Raw genomic sequence first — 7,097 nt, 5'->3', positions numbered from 1 at the left:
TGTGAAGACACGTCGTATCAGCAAAGTACAGAGGCACATCTCCAGAAGTCAGTATTCGGCATAAATCTCGACATTGTTTAAAATAACGTTAGTAAAATGTGTAACTCCAACAGGAGTGACTGTCAATCCAAGGAAAAAAAATGTATTAATGAGAAGCGCCAAATTGTGTGCCAAAAGTTTTCATTCGAAGATCATACTGTCCAGAATCGGTGTGTTAATCAGGAGAAATCACAGTGAGCCCTGAGTCCACATCACGTCAACGAACCAGGTTGAAGGCACCCGTTTGCTAAAACACCGTATCCTGCTGCGTGAATAAGGCATCCGACAGGAATCGTTGACCCTTGAAGGGCTTTTCTAAAGCATCGAAGGCGTGAAAATAGCATGGGGAGAAATCAGGACTATAAGGCGAGTGCTCACATGTCTACCACTTGCCTTAGGGTAACTTCTGCGTTACGACATTTATGGTATGGGGACGTGCGTTATCGGAAGCACGATTATACATTGGTCGTTTTCGACAGGCATGCTGCCCCATACACGTTCTTGATTCTCCGATGGAAGTCTACCGGTGTCTGTCTTTGGGCTACTAAGAAAACAATAACAGTACATTGGACCCGTTTGGACGCATTCGGTAATACCGCAACAAGACAAGGCATGGGCTCGACTAATATTTGAAGTGGTGCTGGAGGGAATTGAGACCACGAATCCTGCAGGCCTGTCCAGAAATCCGTAAGAGTACGAGGGATACGAGATCTTTTCTAACAGGCCTTCAAGACTTGCTCAGTATCGTTCATATCTGGGGAGTGTGGTGGCCAGTGCAAGTATTTAAACTCAGAAGAGTGTTCCTGGAGCCACTTTGTAGCGATTCTGGCCTTTTGGGGTGTCGTATTGTCGGCCTGAAATTGCCCAAGTCCATTGGAATGTACAATGGACTTGAATGGACGCAGGTGATCAGATAGGATGCTTACATACGTGTCACTTGTCAGAGTCGTATCTAGGCCTATCAGATGCCCCATGTCACTACAACAGCGCATGCCCCACGCCATTACAGAGCCTCCACCAGTTAAAACAGTCCCTTGCTGATATGCCTGTTCCATGAAATCATAAGGTGGTCTCCACACCCGTCCAAGTCCATCCGTTCAATACATTTTGAAACGAGACTCGTCCGACCAGCCAACATGTTGCCTGCCATCAACAGTCCAATGTCGGTGTTGACGGGCCCAGGCGAGGCGTGAAGCTTAGTGTCCGGCGGTCATCAAGGGTACATGAGTGGACCCGTGGTTCCGAAAGCCCACACCGATGATGTTTCGTTGAATGGTTCGCACGCTGATACTTGTTGATTGCCCAGCATTGAAATCTGTAGCAATTTGCTGAAGAGTTTGATTTCTGTCACTTTGAACGATTCTCTTCATTCGTCGTTGGTCTCGTTCTTGAAAATATTTCTCCTGCCGCAGTGATGTCGCAGATCTGATATTTTACCACATTCCTGATATGCACGGTATACTCTTGCAATGACCGTACGAGAAAATCCTTAACTTCATCGCTACCTCGGTGATGCTGTGTCCCATCGCTCGTTCGCCGTCAATGACACCATTTTCAAACACACATAAATCTTTATATCCTGCCATTGTAGCATCAGTAACCGATCTAACAACTGCGCCAGACACTTGTTGACTTATATAGGCGTTGCCGACCGCATCGCCGGATTGTTTAGTGGAAGGAATAGAGCTTGGATCCATTGCATGGAAATGTTCTAGATCAGCAATGGAAACGCCACGAAAGAACCAAAGAGTTTATATGTGGCTACCACCTACTCCACTGGTTCCAAACTGAAAACCTTGTGCCGTTCCAAGCTCCCAGTCGCCACTGAACTTGGGCTATGTTGACGTGCTCGTTACTGCCAAGAGGTTTTGTGGCCAGTGTGCTTCTAAAGCCCCTCACCTGTAACGCTCATCGTCTTAAAACTGGCGCATGAGGAACTATCGCTACGCGACAAGGAGGCTGCAGACACCACAAGGCAAGAATTCAAATGCATTTGTTTGACATCTGAAGAACACAAACGCGAATCTGAAAGATTTGTGAATATTATATCTCCAACACAGCTATATTGAGAAGAGTCTCTCTAGAACTAAGGAAACAATTCCTAGAGATAGCTAATACAGATACATTCGGCTATGTAATGATTGCTGGGATATGTATGGCTACAACAAGATCTTAGTACTTGTCCAACAGCAGAATTGAAGTATGGGGAAAGAACAGAAAGAGAATTATTTCAAGGAGTCTATAATTTTTTTTTAAAGAGTTTAGAAACAAAAACGTTGAACATGTTGTTAATGGTGGCTAAGTAAATTTAGTTTCAGCAAATGCAGATGGTTTTGATAAAGAAAATAATAGTGTTTTATAGACGATGGATGCTTTTGCTATAGTGGAAAAAATGTCTTAAAAAGAAACGATTAATAACAACAAACAAGAACCACTGGATGAATTAGATCAAAAGACATTCATGAGAAGGACAATGATATGAAATTCAGGATATAATTTAGGAGAGATGCAGGAGTGCAATTAGAATCAGTGCATAGAACATAAAAAGACTTACGAAAGTAAAACAGTTACTCAAAGCTACTGAACCATTGAATTCAAGACATAGTTTCTATGATGGTTGTGCAGATACAATAAAATTAAGAACTAAAACAGATGGTATTAACAAGGAAATAAAATATACCAGTGTAAGTAGTTTTGACCCTTCGGTAAAATTTTATGATTGTCCTGTAGGACATCAAAAAATATATATAAACCAAAATATTATAATAAACAATGACATGGAATAATAAAATGAAAATATCAGAAACTAGATGACTGTATCATCCAGTTCTACTAGCACAGATAAAGCTTGACGAAACTGAAAAGCTGCTGTTTCTTTCGCGTGAAAAATACGCAGAAGAAAATGTTAATAAATGCAACCACACTGACAAAATAGGAGTTTTGTTGGTACGTGGATCACAAAGTAAATGAAGCAATAGGAAAGGGACATAAGGTTCTTGAAACCTCTGAAGTATGAAATTTAAAAATTAAAAGTTACGTATTATTTAAAAATTACATAAAAGTCTTTATCAAAGAGAAATATATAGAAACAGTCAAAGAAAAATTGGATATTGAATTAGAGATTAGAGAGTGATAAGATAGAAGAAAATCCAAGATTTGCAGTGGCTAAGAGTTGTCTGAATTCACTATGGAGAAAATTTGGACAACGGCAGAAAATGAGTAAAACCGAGTATGTTACAGATCTACAAGAATTCGATCAGATACTTTTGGACAACTCATTAGATAATACAAATGTAAACTCTGTTAATGTGAAAATGTTTGAGATTAAGTACATCTTCAAGGTTCATTGTATAGAAATAACACAATTAATAATAGATAGGCTAAACACGGTTGGCTGTGGCGTGTTTGTTGCTGTTACAAGTAGTTTAACTTGTCGCGAAATTGAGGTAGATACTTCCTGTGAGTTAGTATGGGCAGAGGTCGTCGGCAGCCGAATGAAATAATAATTGGATCCTTGTACCGCCCGCCCAATCCAGATGATGTTGTTGTTGTGGTCTTCAGTCCTGAGACTGGTTTGATGCAGCTCTCCATGCTACTCTACCCTGTACAAGCCTCTTCATCTCCCAGTACCTACCGCAACCTACATCCTTCTGAACCTGCTTAGTGTATTCATCTCTTGGTCTCCCTCTACGATTTTTACCCTCCACGCTGCCCTCCAATACTAAATTGGTGGTCTCTTGATGCCTCAGAACATGTCCTACCAACCGATCCCTTCTTCTAGTCAAGCTGTGCCACAAAGTTCTCTTCTCCCCAATCCCATTCAATACTTCCTCATTATTTATGTGATCTACCCATCTAATCTTCAGCATTATTCTTTAGCACCACATTTCAAAAGCTCCTATTCTCTTCTTGTCCAAACTATTTATCATCAATGTTTCACTTCCATACATGGCTACACTCCATACAAATACTTTCAGAAATTACTTCCTGACACTTAAATCTATACTCGATGTTAACAAATTTCTCTTCTTCAGAAACGCTTTCCTTGCCATTGCCAGTCTACATTTTATATCCTCTGTACTTCGACCATCAGCAGTTACTTTGCTCCCCAAATAGCAAAACTCATTTACTACTTTAAGTGTCTCATTTCCTAATCTAATTCCCTCAGTATCACCCGACTCAATTCGACTTCATTCCTTATGCTCGTTTTGCTTTTGTTGATGTTCATCTTATATCCTCCTTTCAAGACACTATCCCTTCCTTTCAACTGCTCTTCCAAGTCCTTTGCTGTCTCTGAGAGAATTACAATGTCATCGGCGAACCTCAAAGTTTTTATTTCTTCTCATGGATTTTAATACCTACTCCAAATTTTTCTTTTGTTTCCTTCACTGCTTGCTCTATATACAGATTGAATAACATCGGGGGTAGGCTACAGTCCAGTCTCACTCCCTTCCCAAAAACTGCTTCCCTTTCATGCCCCTCGATTCTTATAACTGCCATCTGGTTTCTGTACAAATTGTAAATAGCCTTTCGCTCCCTGTATTTTACCCCTGCCACCTTCAGAATTTGAAAGAGTGTATTCCAGTCAACATTGTCAAAAGCTAAGTCTAAAAATGCTAGAAACGTAGGTTTTTCCTTCCTTAATCTAGCTTCTAAGATGAGTCGTAGGGTCAGTATTGTCTCACGTGTTCCAACATTTCTACGGAATCCAAACTGATCTTCCCCGAGGTCGGCTTCTACTAGTTTTTCCATTCTTCTGTAAAGAATTCGCGTTAGTATTTTGCAGCTGTGAGTTATTAAACTGATAGTTCGGTAATTTTCACATCTGTCAACACCTGCTTTCTTTGGAATTGGAATTATTATATTCTTCTTGAAGTCTGAGGGTATTTCGCCTGTTTCATACATCTTGCTCACCAGATGGTAGAGTTTTTCCAGTACTGGTTCTCCAAGGCCGTCAGTAGTTCCAATGGAATGTTGTCTACTTCGGGGGCCTTGTTTCGGCTCAGGTCTTTCAGTGCTCCGTCAAACTCTTCACGCAGTATACTCTCGCATTTCATCTTCACCTACATCCTCTTCCATTTCCATAATATTGTCCTCAAGTACATCGCCCTTGTATAGACCTTCTATATACTTCTTCCACCTGTCTGCTTTCCCTTCTTTGCTTAAAACTGGGTTTCCATCTGAGCGCTTGATGTTCATGCAAGTGGTTCTCTTATCTCCAAAGGTCTCTCTAATTTTCCTGTATGTAGTATCTATCTTACCCCTAGTGAGATAAGCCTCTACATCCTTACATTTGTCCTCTATCCATCCCTGCTTAGCTATTTTGCACTACCTGTCGATCTCATTTTTGAGACGTTTGTATTACTTTTTGCCTGCTTCATTTACTGCATTTATATATTTTCTCCTTTCATCAATTAAATTCAATATTTCTTCTGTTACCCAAGGATTTCTACTAGCCCTCGTCTTTTTACCTATCGTTCCTGTGCTGCCTTCACTACTTCATCTCTCAAATCTACCCATTCTTCTACTGTATTTCTTTCCCCGCTTCCTGTCAATTGTTCCCTTATGCTCTCCCTGAAACTCTGCACAACCTCTGGTTTAGTCAGTTTGCCCAGGCCCCATCTCCTTAAATTCCCACCTTTTTGCAGTTTCTTCTGTTTTAATCTACAGGTCATAACCAATAGACTGTGGTCAGAGTCCACATCTGTCCCTGGAAATATCTTACAATTTAAAACCTGTTTCCTAAATCTCTGTCTTACCGTTAGATAATCTATCTGAAACCTGTCAGTATCTCCAGGCTTCTTCCATGTATACAGCCTTCTTTTATGATTCTTGAACCAAGTGTTAGCTATGTTTAAGTTGCGCTCTGTGCAAAATTCTACCAGGCGGCTTCTTCTTTGATTTATTAGCCCCAGTCCATATTCACTTACTACGTTTCCCTCTTTCCCTTTTCCTACTACCGAATTCCAATCACCCATGACTATAAAATTTTCGTCACCCTTCACTATCTGAATAATTTCTTTCATTTCATCACACATTTCTTCAATTTCTTCGTCATCTGCAGAGCTAGTTGGCATATAAACTTGTACTACTGTAGTAGGCGTGGGCTTCATGTCTATCTTGGCCACAATAATGCGTTCACTATGCTGTTTGTAGTAGCTTACCCGCACTCCTATTTTTTTATTCATTATTAAACCGACTCCTGCATTACCCTTATTTGATTTTGTATTTATAACCCTGTATTCGCCTGACCCAAAGTCTTGTTCCTCCTGCCACCGAGCTTCACTAATTCCTACTATATATATAAGTTTAACCTATCCATTTCCCTTTTTAAATTTTCTAACCTACCTGCTCGATTAAGGGATCTGACATTCCTCGCTCCGATCCGTAGAACGCCAGTATTCTTTCTCCTGATAACGACGTCCTCCTGAGTAGTCCCCGCCCGGATAACCTAATGAGGGACTATTTTACCTCCGGAGTATTTTACCCAAGAGGACGCCATCATCATTTAACCATACAGTAAAGCTGCATGCCATTGGGAAAAATTACGGCTGTAGTATCCCCTTGCTTTCAGCAGTTCGCAGTATCACAACAGCAAGGCCGTTTTGGTTAGTGTTACAAGGCCAGATCAGTCTATAATCCAGACTGTTGCTCTTGCAACTACTGAAAAGGCTGCCGCCCCTCTTCAGGAACCCCACGTTTGTCTGGCCTCTCAATAGATACCCCTCCGTTGTGGTTGCACCTACGGTACAGCTATCTGTATCGCTGAGGCACGCAAGCCTCCCCACCAACGGCAAGGTCCATGGTTCAATGGGGGGGGGGGAGGGGGTCCAGAGGATACAGTTTTCTCTGAACTTTTCAGCAATCCAGATGATACAGTTGCTGAAAAGTTCAAAGAAAACTTGAGTTTGGTTTGAAACACCTACGTGACACATACGATAATTATTGGTGGTGACTTTCATTTACCCCCGATATGTTGACGAAAATACATGTTTAATTCCGGAGGTACGCATAAAATGTCATCCGAAATCGTGCTAAACGCATTCTCTGAAAATTAT

This window comes from Schistocerca americana, chromosome 2, assembly GCF_021461395.2.
Source record: "Schistocerca americana isolate TAMUIC-IGC-003095 chromosome 2, iqSchAmer2.1, whole genome shotgun sequence".
Classification (NCBI taxonomy): Eukaryota; Metazoa; Arthropoda; class Insecta; order Orthoptera; family Acrididae; genus Schistocerca; species Schistocerca americana.
Note: the sequence above shows the minus strand (reverse complement) of the source record.